Source organism: Corylus avellana, chromosome 3 (genome assembly GCF_965113065.1).
Source record: "Corylus avellana chromosome 3, dhCorAvel1.hap1.2, whole genome shotgun sequence".
Classification (NCBI taxonomy): domain Eukaryota; kingdom Viridiplantae; phylum Streptophyta; class Magnoliopsida; order Fagales; family Betulaceae; genus Corylus; species Corylus avellana.
The window spans coordinates 16,507,037-16,526,583 of NC_142492.1; the positions used below are offsets into that span (position 1 = coordinate 16,507,037).

The following is a 19,547-nucleotide window of genomic DNA, read 5'->3' on the forward strand; positions in this document are numbered from 1 at the left end:
CAAAACTGTTATTTTAATTATGCATGTGTGTTTTAATTTTCCTTTTTAATAATGACTAGGTAGATGGGATGAGTGGCATAATCAACTAAGATTAGATAGGGCACTTGCCACTCAACTCTGAGGCCGGGCAGAACTAGGATTGTTCTGTCAGCGTATAATAGCAACATAAACTAAAAATTGAAGATAGAAAAGGGAACTCAGGAAAAGAGAAAATAACAAATAGGGAAGAGAAAATCCCTAAGTACCCTAAATAAGCAAACAGAGAAATAACTCTGAAAGACTTAAATTTAATTGATAGTATAAACTGAATTGAAAAACAACAAAGACTAGATGCCTTTATATAGGCTAGGCACCTCCTAAATTAACAAGGAAAATGAAAAGCAAACCTAATTGGAAAAGGACAAGAAATCCTTATAGGAAAAGGAAAACAAATCATAATAGGAAAGAAAAAACCAAATCCTTATTGAAAAAGGAAAACTAAAACATACATGCATAATTAAAATAACAATTTTCTAAAATTTCTCCTGCATCAATCTCTCTAGGTTGGAAAGAACTCGCCCTCGACTTCAAATTATCTTTTCCTCAATCTTTTGGATGTCCAATTAATCCCTTCCATCCAGTACTTTTCAACATCAATGCAACTTGATACCGGAAGAGAAACAATTTACAACCCATCACAACATGACTGGGAATAAGAGTTTGAAAACTCTTCATATCATATTGAGATACTTTAATCTTCACACGGTATTCATTTATCTTCTCCCATTTGTGATGTCTCCCAAAAAGGATCAACTATTTCTTCCTCATTGAAAATAAAATTTTCCTCCACCTCTATAAGATCTTCATCATTGACACATGTGTCATAAGTTGGTAGAGAATTCCAATCCACGAAACATTAAGAAGGATCTTCAACATCTTCTTCATATTGAAACTCTTCATCAACAAACTTAACTCCGAAGTCTAAGTCTCCATGTCATTCATCCCGAACACGTTGTTCCCAAAACAGAACAGGCTTGTGATACAGGTTCTTGAAATTGGATTTTGAATTGCTACCGTCAATATCGCAATACATCTCCAAGTTTTGAGCCGCTAGATGCTGGGTTAACTCTGCAACCTGCCTTTTCAAATCTTCAATCATCACGTCTTGTATACTACGCTCATGGTAAGGGATGATAAGCGCTAAAATATTCATATTTTCAGCCCTTATCTTACATGTTTTAATCCTTTGGTTTTGGTTAATTAGGCGATTTTACTTCTTTTTTGTGTTTTTGATGTTTTTACAGGCTTTTGAAAGAAAGTGAAGTAAAATTGGGTGATTTAGGCTCAAAAGGAGAATATGGGAAAATTGGAGCTCCCTGGTACTACGATCGAGCGCAATACCAGAGAAGATGCTGCACGAGCCAGGCCAGGAGCAATCGAGCACAGACAAAAGAAGGATCGATCGCAGACATGCGATCGAGCGCACACGGGCTGCGATCGAGCGTACCCGTGCGCAGGAGGTATTCCAAGTGGCGGCTACAATGTCCCTATTTCCATATTAGGGTTTTTCAAACTCCAAATTGTAATAGGACTGAAACCCTGTGAAAACCCTAGGGTTTACTACTTTTCCAAGGACTTCTAAAGCCTATAAATAAACTCCTAAGCCTTTAGAATAGGTAGGCTTGGAGAAGGGAGAAGAATAGGAGCTCTCAAGTCAAGTCTCGGGTTTATTCTTTCCTTTCTTTTATTTTATTTTATGAAGATGTTTAACATCAACTCTATGTGTAGCTAATTTACTTAGTAAGGCTAGATTGAAGCCCTAGTTATGTTAAATTAATATTTCAATATTGGCCCCTTGTGATGATCATGTTGTGCTATTTAACTTGATTAATACCTGCTTGGATGAATTCCTCATATGTGTATGCCTGATCAACATGTGCATGTGGTATGTACTTGTTAGTTAGATCAATTTGGATGGCCGAGTCCTGAGTTTAACTTAAGTAACAAAAGAATCCACACCGTGATTCTTGGGTTAATCAACATAGGGAACTAGGAGTATATACCCATGCCCTAGGCCCTATGTGTTTGTCGATTTCCATAGAACACATGCTTTTCTAAAGAACAACTTAGTATATACCATGTTAAATCCTTTAGGAAAGAAAAGAGTTAGAGTATGTACTCATGCCTAACTCGTTGCTTAGAGAAATCAATAGCTTAAAGAGTTAGAGTTTAACCCTTAGGTTGGCAAACATTAAATATGCATAACTTGATCAAAGCATTGGCATATTGAAATACTAGTTTAATATAATTAGTGGTGGATATCAAAGCCCTTCCCTTTGTTATCATCACATCAACAATCAATCTTTATTTTGCTTTTGCTTAAGGAATTTATTTTTTAAACATAAATTCAGCAATCCTCGTGGGAATGATCCTGTACTTGCACCTTGTATGTTGACCTTGTGCACTTCCAGGTAAAACGTACAATTATTTACCTATTAATTTAGGTAGATTTTTGCACAACAAGGGACTTCCTCATTCGGAACCTGTCCACGTCGACCACGACCACTAGTCATGAAAAACTAATGAAAAAATTCATCCCAAGAAGACGCTAAGCTTTGATACCAATTGACGCCGGGCAAAGCTAGGATTATTCTGACAGCGTATAATAGCAATAGAAACTAAGAATTGAAGATAGGAAAGGGAATTCAGGAAAAGAGAAAATAACAAATAGGGAAGAGAAAATCCCTAAGTGCCCCAGATAAGCAAACTGAGAAATAACTTTAAAAGACTTTAATTTAATTGATAGTATAAACTGAATTGAAAAATAACAAAGACTAGATGCCTTTATATAGGCTAGGCACCTCCTAAATTAACAAGGAAAAGGAAAAGCAAACATAATTGGAAAAGGAAAACAAATCCTTATAGGAAAAGGGAAACAAATCCTAATAGGAAAGAAAAAACCCAAGCCTTATTGAAAAAGGAAAACTAAAACATACATGCATAAGTAAAATAACAATTTTCTAAAATTCCTCTTGCATTAGTGCACGACTAAAAATGAGGTACTTGGGGGTCGAAATGATGGATTTTGAGCTTCGAAATGTGCTCATGCAGTCCTAGCTAGATGACCAGTGCCCTAACTAGCAAGCCGCGCGAACCAATAAGCAAAACGGGGTGTGCAACACGATGACGTCCTAGGAGCTCACCCATCCTAGTACTACTCTCGCCCAAGCACGCTTAGCTGTGGAGTTCTAATGGGATCCGAAGCATTAGTGTTGGTATGATCGCACCCATTAGCATCTTTACGCAAAAAACATTAAGCCTCACGTGTCTAGCTGAACTCACCCAAATAGTGATGGGATCTAGAGCTCGCAATTGTCCCCGTACCACATCGGCCCCGCTAAATCGATAATCTACTGGCGTCCATTTGGCGTTTGAGTTAATATGACGTAGTGATTAAGAATTAGGGAGATTCGTGCACGAAATACTCTGTAAAAACAATTTTCCAACGGAACAAGGATGAAATTGAAGTACTTAGGGGTCAAAATGATGTATTTTCAGCTCTGAAATGTGCACACCCAGCCCTGGCTCGGAGACTAGGGCCCTAACACATTAGCCGCGCGGACCAAAAGGCAAAATGGGGGGGTGCAACACGAGGACTTCCAAGGAGGTTACCCATCCTAGTATTACTCTCGCTCAAGCAAGCTTAGCTGCAAAGTTATGATGGGATCTGGAGCATTAGTGTTGGTATATCGCACCCATTAACATCCTCACGCAAAAAACATATAAGCTTCATGCGTCTAGGTAAACTCACCCTAGTAGTGATGGGATCCAGCGTTCCCACTTGTCTCTGTTCCGCATCGGCCCCGCCAAAATGATAATACACCAGCGTCCGTTTGGCGTTTGAGTTAATCTAACATAGTGACTAAGAATTAGTGAGATTCATGCATGAAATACTCCATAAAAACACTTTTCCGGCGAAGCACGACTGAAAATGAGGTACTTGGGGGGTCAAAATGATGGATTTTGAGCTCCGAAATGTGCTCACGCAACCCTGGCTAGGTGACCGGCGCCCTAACTCGCAAGCCGCGCGAACGAAAAAGCAAAATAGGGTGTGAAACACGATGACGTCTCAGGAACTCACAGATCCTAGTACTACCCTCACCCAAGCCCACTTAGCCGCAGAGTTCTGATGGGATCCGAAGGATTAGTGTTGGTATGATCACACCTATTAGCATCCTTACGCAAAAAACATTAAGCCTCACGTGTCTAGGTGAACTCACCCTAATAGTGATGGGATCCGGTGCTCGCACTTGTCCCCATACCGCATCGGCCCCGCCAAAACGATAATCCACTAGCGTATGTTTGGCATTTGAGTTAATATGACATAGTGATTAAGAATTTGTGAGATTCGTGCACGAAATACTCCATTAAAACAAATTTTCCGACGGAGCACAGATGAAAATGAAGTACTTAGGGGTCAAAATGATGTATTTTCTACTCCGGAATGTGCACACCTAGCCCTGGCTCGGAGACTGGTGCCCTAACATGTTAGCTGCACGAACCAAAACGCAAATCGGGGGGGGGGGGGGGGTGAAACACGAGGACTTTCCAGGAGGTCACCCATCCTAGTATTACTCCAACCCAAGCACGCTTAGCTGCGTAGTTACAATAGGATCTGGAGCATTAGTGTTGGTATGATCGCACCCATTAGCATCCTTACACAAAAAACATATAAGCTTCATGCGCCTTGGTAAACTCACCCTAATAGTGATGGGATCCAGCGCTCCCACTTATCCCCGTCCCACACCGGCCTCACCAAAATGATAATCCACCAGCGTCCGTTTGGCGTTTGAGTTAATCTAACATAGTGACTAAGAATTAGTGAGATTCATGCATGAAATACTCCATAAAAACACTTCTTTTGACGAAGCACGAATGAAAATGAGGTACTTAGGGGTCAAAATGAAGGATTTTAGGCTCCGAAATGTGGGCTAGGTCACCGGGGCCCTAAGTCGCAAGCCGCATGAACCAAAAAGCAAAATGGGGGGTGCAACACGATGACATCCCAGGAGGTCACCCATCCTAGTACTACTCTTGCCCAAGCATGCTTAGTCGCGGAGTTCTAATGGGATCCGAAGCATTAATGCTGGTATGATTGCACCCATTAGCATCCTTACGCAAAAAACATCAAGCCTCACACGTCTAGGTGAAATCACCCTAATAGTGATGGAATACAGCGCTCGCACTTGTACCCGTGCCCCACCGGCCCAGCCAAAATGATAGTCCACTGGAGTTCGTTTGGCGTTTGAGTTAATATAACATAGTGATTAAGAATTAGTAAGATTCGTGCACGAAATACTCTATAAAAAAAACTTTTTTTTTCTGACGGAGCATGGATGATAATGAGGTACTTGGGGGTCAAAATGACGGATTTTGATTTCTGAAATGTGCTCACCTAGCCCTGGCTTGGAGACCGGGGCCCTAACACGCAAGCCACGTTGACGAAAAAGCAAAACCAAAAGAACTATCCATCGATCCATCAAAAGAGCTACTATATATATATCCATCAAAAGAACTACCACATCAATCACAAACATACAATATTCCATCAACTATCACAAATATACAAGTTCCATCTACTATATCGAAGACAACAAAACTAGTTTCAACAAACAATCAAACTATCTTTATTATCACAAATAAAGACATAATTACATCTAACTATATACATCAACAAAACAGGAACCAAATATATAAGTTCACCAACTACGAAGGGCCAACCATTTGCTCAATCCAAGTCAATAGCATCCTAACTAAACGAATTCTCTTCTCTGCACTAGCTGCAAATGGTAAAATAAACAATCAGCAAACATGTTTGCATCTTATCATATTGTACAATATGATAGAATCTTATCAAGATCCTAAGCCAAACACCAAAAACAGCGCCTAAACAACTTCAACATATATATATATATATATATATATATATATATATATATATAAACAAAATGATTTCCAACCCAACTACCATAAAAAAACATGGTAAAAGTACAACTCTTTACTTTACCTATTGCTTCTTAACTACACACTCCAACAGATTCTCTATTCATTCTCTACTTGCTTTAAAATATTATTTCTCATTCTTTTTTTATTATATTATTGTCAACACTTAATGAAAGGGAAAAAAAAAACACATATTTAGAAATGATTCATAAAAAAAAAATAATAATAATAAATAAACACATATGAGGAACATTCATCTCACATTCATGTACTAATCCTTAAAATTAATAACAAAAATAAATAGATGCAAACATTAATTGATTTGTTTTAATCTATGTGTTTCCATGCATTCAATTTTTTCATCTAACATCAATAAATTTTTTCTGCATTCAATTTTTCCATCCAGTCATGCTACATTCAAGAAAAATGATGCAATACGCCAATACAGAAAAAAGATGCAGTACGCCATCTAGTCTTCTAATAAAAAATAGATGTTTCCAGCTCCTATTGCATTCAAGTTTTTCTACATTCAATTTTTTCATCCACTCACGTAATAATCTATTACTAGAAGATAGAACAATAATTCATTACTTTAAACAAATAGAAACTATTATTGCTAGTGCAGTGAACAATAATCCAGCTCCTACAAAATAGTAAATAAAATGGATTTGAGTGAAAAGGAGGAGAATACCCAAAACACTAAACAATGAAAAGCAATAGTTGAAAATGATATTTTATTCAATCTAGTGTGCTACAGTGAATAGCAACAAATTGCTATTCACTGTAGCATTTAAGGTAGACTAGTTAATATGAAGCTATTCTGTTGTAGCAAAAGAAAAGGGCAAAAATAGCTAAATGTAGCTAATATCTTCCTTTTAGCTATGCTGTTTGAGATGCTTTAAGATTAATTTTGTAAAGATTAAATATGCAAAGCTCCAACCCGCAGCCACAACCAAACCAACCAAGATATAACCAATTTTAACAAGAGTTGCAATATCATTCCAAATTCCAATGATAATCAATACAAAAGAAAAACCAAAATAACAAAAATATAGCATTACCTGATCCACTCCCTACCGATGATCTCACCATCAAACGGGATGGGGACTCTGTGTCTAGCACATCCTTATGTTGAGTCAACTCGGACGCGGACCTCGACTGCATCATGGCCTCAAGCTGGCAAAAACGGGCCTCATACATGGCATCCTTTGCTGCCATCTGAGCATCTTTCTCTGCAATCTGCTCTCCCAACTGCGCAACTATTTGCTCTCGTTGTGCAGCCAATAGCGCATCCATCTGTGCCATGTGCTGCTCCTTTTCAGTATGAAGTGCAGCTTCTATCATATGTGAGACTGTCGAGTTCCCAGAATTCTTTGACTGTGCTTGGGATGGTTTATAATAGGACTGTATGCTGCCTCACACAGGTAGAATATTTGGACCAACTTCACAAACCCTGCCAATGTACTTAGGCTTATTGCCGTGCGCCTGGGCGTACGCGTCGTTAGGTGCCCACCTTACGGTCACTTCGGTCATGCTCGACGATGCAGCAGGGTTAGTGGGTATTAGCTCCGTCATCCTCTCTTGTAGGTTACATTAAATTTGCAAAAATGATATAAGTCTTAATCATAAATACATAAGTCCCTCGAGCACATAGTAATCAAGATATATCAGTAATTAGTAGCATACTCATCTCTCCTTGAGTACGTCATTTGGATATTGACCATCCTTCTTTTTGTGTGTCTTGATAAGATTGCGCTCGTGTAGGAGGAGTGCCCGTAGTAAAGGTCTGCATAAACAAAAAATAAATAAATAAATATACGTTTAGATATATATTAAAATGTTTACATCTACATATATAGGGTAAATGACACACATACTTCTTCATGTGTCACCCTGGCAAAGCTTTTCGACTCGGTACAGTGAGGCGTTTTGTTTAATGATCGTAATCGCTTCATATGCACAACATACTCTTACACAATTAACATTCTTCATATGTGAGCCCTAACACAATTACAATTAATAAAACTACACAAAAATAAATATAACTCGTGACCTACTTGATTCTCTTCATCACACCGTCTCTCCAACAATATTTCCAAGTCCATGGGGTCGTACTCTGAGAGCTTTTGTTCCCCGACCCTCGCCTTCATGGTCGTGGGAGTATCGCCTGGCTGAATGTTAAGCTCAAGTTTTAATTGGTGTCTCAAACTCTTCAGCTTGGTGCCCATATCTTTGAACATGTCGCGTTTTACGGCCACGATATCGCAATTAGGCAGGATGTAGAAGTGCTTCTACATAAGATAATATATATATATATATATTAACAATAAGGCGTATATTTGACAAAATAAAATACACTTACTATCATAAATAGAACAACATGCAATTCAAACATACCATCAGGGCATCCCATATATCCTCCTTCGTACGCTACGGTACGTTCGTGCACTCGTCGTGTATCCTAACATAATTGCCGCTCCTAACAAACTTTTCGGTCATCTATCTGAATTTCAATGTACTTTGTCCTACGGGCTACGACACGGGGTTATACTCGGACACTACCCTTTGCCCGTCGGGGATCCCCCACAACTTGTGCGAGTCAACACATGAAAACAGGTGGTTCCATCTCCATTTATACCTAACACATTAATGATTCAAACATGTTAGTTAGAATTGAATACTAACTACATAACATATATACGTATATATTGGTATTTTTACCATATATACTTACTTATCGTTCGGACCTGGTCAAGGCCCAACACTTGTCGAGCAGGGTCATTGGGCTGCGTGTCCTGTGTGGCACCAATCCCATCATTCAAATTGTCCTCGAGGGGCTGTGTCTCACTATCATCTATAGCCGGATTGCTATAGCGGTGTCGATCAAAATGGCCATGTGAAACAATCCCTAGCTGGCTTAACGTCGTGAAGTCAACCGTAAAAGGAGTGGATGCACTTGCGTCCTGCAGAGTATGCTGAGAATCTCCATGAAGCTCACCCACATACCCATGAACTTCTTCAATATTGAATACGAAGTCCTGACTTGTACAGATCTGCCCTTCCACAGGAGGTTGAAGTACTGGTCGATACCCTTCTTGCTTTCTCTGTAATGCCTGAATGTCCTGCGTCTCACGATCATCAGGGTGGGACGATCCCGACGCCTATGCTCCCTATTTCAATTGCACAGTGGGTTGCCTCCATCCTCTTGGCTTCCCCCTGTAACTCATATCAACCTACGAAATACATCACTCACAGAATTAATATTTACAATAACAAAATATTTACAAACATACATAAACGAATCACATGTTTAAAATTTTAAACATATACCAATTACTCAATGTACAAATAAATTTCATGTTTATAATAAACAACAATTACCAATATATATATATATAGGGATTCATTTTATCTTTGACGTAAAATACTTGGTTAACTTGTGAAGTTAGCACATACGGCTCATCCGTAATCCGCTCTCCCATGTGGATAAGGTTTTTAAAATTGACAAGCGTTATCATACGTGTGTTCACCTTATATCCCCTGTCCCTCGTGTTATCTGCCCAATCACACTTGAACATAACATAGTCTTGTCATAGTACTCTATCTCAATTATTTGGGTTAACTTTCCGTAGTACGTTTCACCATCAACAATCGGCACACACACGCCGCTGTTTTGAGTCCACTTTTCGACATCAATTGCAAGAGTGCGAAACAACTTGCCGTTAACCACATATCTGTTATACTTGACTGTTGTCTCCCTCGGCCCTCTACAATGCATTACCAATTTGTCACCTTCCTGCGTCGATCATCCAATCAATCGACCTGCGACTATATTATGTACAATGGAAGACGCAAAGTTATTTTGGTGAGGAAATAGGAATGAGAAGTAGATATACTCGTACTTTGATAGGTAAAATGATATTAGTCTTACGTACTCACGGTACCAATCGACAAACTGATCAAAATGTCGGGTTTCAACTGATTGTCCGTCGTTCGCCCCCTGTTGCATGCTCGCCTAAGCATATCCATGTGCATCCTACAATTTGAAATTAGTTTCATTATAATCCACAACAAAGGGTGTACGATGAATGAACATGCATATGCTAGTAACGTGACTCACGCTCGTAGTTGTAGGAACTCATCCGAGTTAAACATAATATATCGATGAATCTATGCTAATGTTATACGATTGAGGACGACTCGTGTTCCCACGCCCTTAGACCCATCCGGGTTTCTTTGGGGCCTATTGTGAAATGTTAGCTCGTTATCTAAATTCATCAAGCAGAATGTAGCCAACTCAGTTGCTATATAGCCCTTCGCAATGCATCCCTCAGGAGCCGCTTTATTGTGCACATTAGATTTGAACCACCCTAGGCTCTTACATATGAAAATTAGTCAATCATTGCAGTTATTCATTGTCTTTCAATGGATGGGAAAAAAATAATGATTTACCTAAAGTTTTACCTTTCCCCCGGATACATCCACCTATACTGTATTGGTTCACCCAGTTGGCATTCATGAATAAGATGCATAACAACGTGAACCATGTTGATGAGAAAACTAGGGGGAATACCTGTTCTATCTTGCACAAAGTGTTACAGACATTACCCTCAAGTCGATTCAAATCATCTAGTGTTAATGTAGTTGAACATATGCCCCGGAAGAATGTAGACATTTCAACAAGAGGTCTAACCACGTTACCTGGCAATGATCCACGTAAAGCAATAGGGAGAAGCTGTTGCAGTAGTACATTGCTGTCATGACTTTTCAAATCTGATATCATACGTTCCTTAAGTCTTACACATCTCAAAATGTTCAAGGCATATCCTTCGGGCACTCTTACATCTCGAAGCACTTTAAAAAAACTAGTTTTACCCTCATTGGATATCGTGTGGCAGGCTGGGGGCATATAGATTTTCCCATTCTCGGCCATGAATGCATGAAGTGTAGGTCTCAATCTCATCTCACACAAGTCTTTATGGGCCTCGAGGTTGTCCTTCGTTTTTGCTTTAATGTCAAGTATTGCACCAAGTATGTTGTCCATCACATTTTTCTCTATGTGCATCACATCAAGGTTATGCCACAATAAATTATCCTTCCAGTATGGCAACCTAAAGAAAATACTCTTCTTCTTCCGCTTCTTTCCTTTTTTCTTACCAGCCAAATTTGACTTATTTTCGGGCTTTGACTTACCGGCATTCTCATCCCCAAATACCATCCCTTCTAATTGTCTTAGGATTTCATCTCTACTAGGCACATCGGGTGCACAGTCTAGTTCCTAGTTACCGTCAAAAGTTCTTTTGTTCCGCCTCCAAGGATGATCCAAGGGCAAGTATCGCCTATGCCTCATAAAACAAAATTTACGGCCATGTTTTAACCATCTAGACCTTATTGAATCCATACAGAAAGGACATGCCTTTACATCACTGGTTGGCCATTCGGACAAATCTGTGTATCCCGGGAAGTTATTAATTGTTGTTGTGCAAATATCTACCTAAATTAATAGGCAAATAATTTTACGTTTAACTCGCAAGTGCACAAGATCAATATAGTAGTATAGGGCGCAAGTACGAGATCATTCCTATGGGGATTGCTAAATTTTGCTTAAAATAAATTCCGTAAGTAAAACAAAACAAAGATTGATTTTTGAGTTAATAAAGATAAAGGTAGGGCTTCAATATCTACCACTAATCATGCTTACATAATATAACAATATGCCAATGCTTTAATCATATTATGAATACCTAATGTTTGCCAACCTAAGGGCATGAATGTATACTCCTTAAGTTATAGATTTTCCTTAGCAATAAGTTAGGCATTGGTGTATACTCTAACTGTTTTCTTTCTTAAAGGATTTAACATGGGTGTATACTAAGTTGTTCTTTAAGAAAGCATAAATCTATGAAAATCGACAAACACATAGAACCTAGGGCATAGGTGTATACTCCCAGTTTTCCATGTTGATTAACTCAAGAACCTGGTGTGGAATTTTTTTGTTACTTTTATTAAACCCAGGACTCGATCATCCAAATTGATTTAATTAACTAATCCATACCACATGCATATGTTGATAAGAGAAACACATATGAGGAATTTAATAAAACAGGAATTAATCAAGTTAAGCATCACAATATGATTATCACAAAGGCGTCAATATTGAAATACTAAATAAACATAACTAGGGCTTCAATCTAGCCCTACTAAGTAGTTTAGTTACCCATGAGTTTGATGTTAAACATCTTCATAAAATAAAATAGAAAGGAAAAGAATAAACCCGAAACTTGAACTTGAAGAGCTCCAATTCTTCTCCTTGGAATTGTGTGTCTATTCTAAAGTCTTCACGGTCTATTTATAGGCCTTAGGAACACTCTAGAAACCCAAAAAATCGTAGCATTTGCATTCTAGTTCGCCTAGGATTCTGAGGGGTTGAAAAGGGGGACTTTCTGGAATAGGGCATTGCTGACTTGCTCATCACGCATGGATGCACTCGATCGCAGCCCGTGTGCAATTGATCGCAGGACAGCGATCGATCTCCTATGTTTGGCGCTCGATCGCAAATGCGATCGAGGCTGCTTCTTGTGCGCATGAGCCGCCTTGCTAGTCTTGGCTTGGACTTCTTTGGTAGTGCGCTCGAGCGCAGTAACCCTGCGATCGATCGCACTATCAGAACCTATTACTTGACTCAAATCTTCTACCTTTTCTTCAGTTTTGTCTTTTAAGTCCGAGACTTCTAGAAATACTTTCTTTTCTTCCAAAAGCCTACAAAAACACAGAAAACACATAAAAGAACTAAAATAACATAAACTAACAAAACTAAGGAATTAACAAATATAAGTTAAGGGCTAAAATATGAATATTTTGGCACTTAACAATTGTCCACATCAACTGCGCTCGCAACATAAATTTTTTTTTTGTGGAGACATCAAATGTGCGTACCCCTACATTCCATAGTTCCTGTAATTCCTTGATTAAGGGCTGAAGCTAGACATCTATATCTACTCCAGGTGAACTTGGGCTTAGGATAATCAAGAATAATCTAAGGAGGCAAGTTGTACGGTACAAGCATTATGGGTCAAGTGTTGTAGGATGTGCTCAGGTTCTCAAAATGATTAAATCTATTTGAGGTTAATCCAAGTTTTACGTTCTTGCTGTCCGCTGAAAATTCTGGATGTAAATTATCAAATGACTTCCATGCTTCACCATCTGTCAGATGCCACCTCGTATTAGGTGCGGTATGCTACGACATAAACAGCCTCTGTAGTCGTGGTATGAGTGAAATCCACCGCAACACCTTCACCAAACGTTTCTTACTTGACGATATGGGTTGACCATCCTCGTCTAAATGAATTTCATCCTTATACTTAGATTCTCCACAAACTGTACCTGAATCTAACTCCTTATTGCCCTTCCAGAATAACATACAGTCATTACGACAAGCCGAAATCCTCTCATACTCGAGTCCCTTGTCCCTTAGAAACTTTTTGTCCTCATATGTATTAACTGGTAAAGCTCCATCGTCTGCAAGCAACAATTGATTGATGAACTCAAGGAAAGACGAGAATATCGTGTTACTAAGTCCACCAACACACTTCAAGTTGTACAGATGTATAGTAGCACTCAGTTTGTTATGTTTGGTCCTATCATGAAGCGGCGTCTCTGCCTTTTTAAGCAAGTTGTAGTAATTTTGGACATCACCTTCATCCGCTTCTTCATCCCCCTGCACCACGACCTAAGGCTCACAATTGTCTTCCCTGACATCATGCATGCCAAATACATCACGCAACATGGCGTGCGTATTTCCACTCTGTTTTGTGCTTGCACCCGCATCTAGGGCCGAGCGATTCGAATTAGAGTCTTCAACAGGACCCTGTACAGGCCTTTCACCATGATATATCCAATCTTTATGTGTAGTAATTATTCATTTCCCCCCTGTCAAGTGGGTGAGTACCATACCCGGTGGATGGCGCTGGTTAAGGCGACATGCCTTACACGGGTAGTAAATTAATCCATCAGGGGTTGTACAGTTCCTAACTGCGAAGACCACAAATGATCTACAATCGTCTCTGTGTTCCTTCGTACCCCTAGACTTTGTCATCCAACTTTTGTCGATTGTTGTCATCCAACTCTCTGGAACAAATATATAATACTTAAAAATAACAAATAAATACATACCTTTAGTGTAAATACAAACTAATAAATATAGTACAAATTGAAATGCATTTGTTATGTATGGGACCGTAAATAAAATAAATCTAGGTTAATTAGTTGTAGTTTTTTTTTTTCTTTTTTTTTTAAAAAAAAAAATAAATACATACCTTTAGTGTAAATACAAACCAACAAATATAGTATAAATTGAAATGCATTTGTTATATATGGAGGCCGTAAATAAAATGAATCTAGGTTAATTAGTTGTAGGTTTTTTTTTTTTTTTTTTAACATTTACGTAATCTAAATTTGCAAAACCTAAACCAAATTAAAATCACTACAAGTTTTAACACATTTGGTATGGGGACCCTAAATAAAAGAAAACTAGGTTTGTTGTTTCCTTTTCTTTCTTTTTTTTGGATGTCCTAATCTGGTGTGCCAAACTAGGGAAGACACTTTGACTCCAAAGTGAGTAGTGAGAGCTTTCACTTTATTTTTAGTGAAATGTTGCAGCTGGATAGGGTAGAGTCCATTTTTACTGGCCCCCTGCAGGAGGATCCTCCCTGTGAGGTTGTCATTTTATCAAAAAATAGGTAGAAGTTAGTTTAAAATGGCAATCCTTATCATAACAGAATTTGTTTATAGAGAGTAGGTTGGCTGAAGCATTAGTGCAGTGTAAAATATCATTAATATGAAGAATGGAATCTGAGGTATGAAATGAGGAAGAGCTAATGTGACAAATACTAAGTCAACTAGCATTACCTACTGCTACTATTATTATTATTTTTTTTATTATAACATCTACATAATCTAAATTAAGGTCCAAATGGATATGCATTTGTATATGGGACCCTAAATAAAAGAAATCTATCTAAGGTAGTTGTTTGTTTGTTTGTTTTTATTTTTTTTTATTTTATATATATATATATTAACATTTACATAATATAATCTTGCAAAACCAAAAAAAATATTAAAGTCCAAATAGATATGCATTTGTTATATATAGGGACCCTAAATAAAAGAAATCTATTTAAGTTAGTTTTTTTTTTTTTTTCCTCTTTTGTTTACATATTTTTCTTTTCTTTTTTTAACATTTACATAAACTAATTTTGCAAAACCAAAAAAAAAAAAGTAAAGTCCAAAAGGCTATTCCTTTCACTATATATAAAAAAAATAAAAAAAAAAAGAGGAATTTTTTTACGTGTCTATAGTATGCCATGTTAGTAATTAGTGACGTGGCAAAAAGTGCCATGTCGATAAAAACTTTATTGATGTATGAAATGTGCCATGTCACTAATTACTGATGTGGCACATTCTACACGTCAATAAATAGCAATGTGTCAAACATTGCCACGTTGCTAAATTTAAATTCAAATTAATTTTTAAAAAATATATTTAAATTATATACATTAGTGACGTGGCACATTATCACACGCCAATAATTATTGACGTGTCAAAATGGCACGTCAAAAATTATCGACGTGGCATTTTGACACGTAAAAAATTATTGACATGGCATTTTAACACGTCAATAATTATTGACGTTTATAAAATTTTAATGGGTTTAAAGTATAGGCTTATAATTATAATAAGGTGCTTTAATTTTTACTTGACATGCATTGATAATTTGAAATGCATTTTTACTTGACGAAAACTTGACATGCATTGATAATTTTTACTATCAACAAATGAATATGATTTTATTTATTTATTTATTTAGATTACAATACGTGCCTTACTTTTTACAATGATTCAGACTTAATACCAAGTTTCTTATGAAAAAAAGAGTGATATATCAAAATCAAATTTAGACCGTTGAAAAAACTACAGACAACACTTGAACAAGATTCTACTTATTTAGTTAGACCTAATTTCATGTAGGGTACGTATAGGAATTTAGCTTAGTTGTTCAAACAATTACAACACTTGCATGCTCTTGCACATATCATTTTTTTCTCTTACATAAGAGATTTTCACATTTGTTTGTCTTGACGTGTCACATGTAGAACGTCAAAAAAAATTTATTTATTGACGTGTCACATGTGGCACGTCAATAATTTCTTGACGTGCCACATATGACATGTCAAGAATTTCTTGATGTGTCACATGTGGCACGTCAAGAAATTCTTGACGCGTGAAATGTGGCACGTCAAGAAATTCTTGACATGTCACAAGTAGACACGTTAGTAAACCCCCTTGGGAAGGCGCGACCCAGCGGCCTCTCTTTTCTTTTTTTCTTTCCTCCCTCCTTCTCTTTCTTCTTCGTCTAGGGCACAGAACCCTCTCCTGCTCTCCTTTTTTTCACCGCCGGCCGGTGAAGCCATCGCCGTCGCCGTTGCAGATCTCACACTCACTCTCTTACTCGCTCACCTACCCTCTCACTCGTTCTCTCTCTCACCAACTCGCTCTCCTCTCTCTCACTAGCTCTGTTCGCCGTCGCCTTCTCCGTCTCTGGTGGTACTTCGACCTTAATTTCTCCCCCAGTTTCGTCTCTGGCGGTACCTCATCAGGTATATATATATTTACAATGTATATGTGTATTTATTAGGAAATATATCTGACATGTTCAGCTAATAAATTTATTTGTTTGAAATATTTGATTTGCATTTGTGAATTTGTTTGTATGGTTGGATTATTATATATGAACATGCATGCAAAATTGTGTAATATGATTAAAATAAGGTTTTTTTTGTTTAGCATTTAAATTTGGACCTTAATTTTGTTACGGTTTTGCAAATGTAGATTAATGCAAATGTTATCAAATCAATAAAACAAAAGAAAAAAGAAAGAAAGAAAAGAACGAACCTGGCTATATTTATTTTAACTGCAAAGATGTAAACAAAAAAAAAAAAAAACAAAAAAAAAAGGGGAAAGAACAACTAACCTAGCTAAATTTATTTAATTTAGTGTCCCCATTTATTACAAATGCATCTAAAATTTGGACCTTAATTTTGTTACGGTTTTGCAAATGTAGATTAATGCAAATGTTATCAAAACAACGAAACGATAGGAAAAAAAAAACAACTAACCTAACTAGATTAATTATAATTATAATTACAATTAATCTAGCTACGTTAATGTGTTTTTTTTTTTTTTAGGGTCCCCATATATAACAAATGCATCTCCATATATGGATATGCATGGATATGCATTTGTTTAGGGTGAACCCAAAAAACAATAACTAACCTAGCTAGATTTATTTAATTTAGTGTCCTTATATATAACAAAGAGGCATTTCCACTTTAGACCTTAATTTTGTGACGGTTTTGAAAATCTAGATTATGTAAAGCTTATAAAAACAATAAAACGAATGTTAAAAAGAAAAAAACAAAGAACGAACCATACCTATATTTATTTTAATTAGGGTCCCCATATATAACAAATGCATATCCATTTTGGACTTTAATTAGGGTTTAAGTTTTGCAACTTTAGATTTGTGTAAATGTTGTAAACAAAAAAAAGGAAAAAAAAAATTATTGAAACAACTAACGTATATGTAGTGAGCATTTATTTAGGGTCCCCATATATAACAAATGGATATGATCAATTTGGACTATATTTATTGGTTTGAATTTAGACTAAATTATGTGGTTTTTTTATTATTTTAAAGTATTATGTATTTGTTCCTAATGTATGTAGAGAAAAATGGACAAGACTTGGATAAAAAAGTCTAGGGGTACAAGGGAATACAGAGACGGGTGTAGATTGTTCGTGAATATCACAATTAGTAACTGTACAACTGTTGATGGATTCATCTATTGCCTCTATAAGTTATGTCAAAATAACCAGCGCCACCCACCCGGTTTCATACTCGACCACTAGATAGTGGGTAAAGGAATAATGACTACATACAAATAGTGGCACTATCATGGTGAGAGGCATGTGCGGGGTCCTACTACAAGCTCTAATTTGAATCGCCCGGCCGCGGTTGCGGGTACAAGCACAGAACAGGGTAGAGACATGCACTCCATGTTGTGTGATTTATTCGGCATGTATGATGTCAGGGAAGACAATTGTGAGTCTCAGGTCGTGATGCAAGGGGGTGAAGAAATTATGAATGAAGAAGCGGATGAAGGTGACGTACTAAAGTGCTATGACTTGCTTAAAAAGGCGGAGAAGCCACTTCATGATAGGACCAAACATAGCAAACTGAGTGCTACTGTACATCTGTACAACTTGAAGTGCATTGCTGGACTTAGTAACACGATATTCTCGTCTTTCCTTGAGTTCATCAATCAGTTGCTGCCAGCGAGTGATGAAACTTTGTCATTTAATACATATGGGATGAAAAAGTTTCTATGGGACATGGGAGTTGGGTTTGAGAAGATTCTGGTGCGTCGTAGTGACTGTATGCTATTCTGGAAGGGCAATAAGGAGTTAGATTCATGTACCGTCTATGGAGAATCTAAATGGAAGGATGCAATTCATTTAGACGAGGATAGTCAACCCCTATCGTCTAGTAAGAAACATCCAGTGAAGGTGTTGTGATAGTTTCCACTCATACCACGACTACAGAGGTTGTTTATGTCAGAACATATTGTGCCCTATATGAGGTGGCATGCAAATGGCCGCACTGAGGATGGCGTATTGAGGCATCCGACCAACAGTGAAGCGTGGAAGTCATTTAACAATTTACATCCGGAATTTTCAGTGGACAGTAGGAACAAAAGGCTTGGACTAACCTCGGATGAATTTAATCCATTTGGGAACATGAGCATATTCCATAGCACTTGGCCTGTAATGCTTGTACCGTACAACTTGCCTCCTTGGATGTGCATGAAACAAACGTTTTTCATACTATCCCTGATTATCTCGGGCCCATGTTCACCTGAAATGGATATAAATGTCTACCTTCAACCCTTAATTGAGGAGTTACAGGAATTATGGAATGTAGGGGTACGGACATTTAATGTCTTAAATAAAAATAATTTTGTGCTGTGAGCGCAGTTGATGTGGACAATTATTGACTTTCCCGCATACGCAGCTTTGTCCGGATGGCCTACCAGGGGTGAGAAGGTATGTCCTTGCTGTATGCACTCGACAAGGTCTAGATGGTTAAAACACGACAAGAAATTGTGTTTTATGGAGCGAAGGGGATACTTGGCCATGGATCATCCGTGGAGGTGGAACGAAAGAACATTTGACCAGAGCCAAGATCTAGAATGTGTCCTGGATGTGCCAAGTGGAGATGAAATCCTGAGACAATTAGAAGGGATGGTATTTGGGGATTAGAACGCTAGTAAGGCAAAGCCCGGTGGTAAGAAAAAAGGAAAGAAGCAAAAGAAGAGTACTCCTACGAAACGACAACCAACGATTGACAATGTAGTGTGGAAGAAGAAAAATATTTTCTTGAGGTTGTTGTACTGGAAAGATAATTTACTGTGGCACACCTTGATGTCATGCACATAGAGAAAAATGTG

General features: G+C 37.7%; 3 pseudogenes; all 3 read right to left on the reverse strand.

The window, feature by feature from the left end:
• Nucleotides 1-3,149: 3,149 nt before the first annotated feature.
• LOC132176818 (5S ribosomal RNA) lies at nucleotides 3,150-3,268 on the reverse strand (annotated as a pseudogene).
• A 1,755-nt stretch (nucleotides 3,269-5,023) lies between these two features.
• On the reverse strand, nucleotides 5,024-5,142 carry LOC132176741 (5S ribosomal RNA; annotated as a pseudogene).
• Nucleotides 5,143-5,745: 603 nt separating this feature from the next.
• LOC148586860 (uncharacterized) lies at nucleotides 5,746-11,200 on the reverse strand (annotated as a pseudogene).
• Between the last annotated feature and the right edge of the window lie 8,347 nt (nucleotides 11,201-19,547).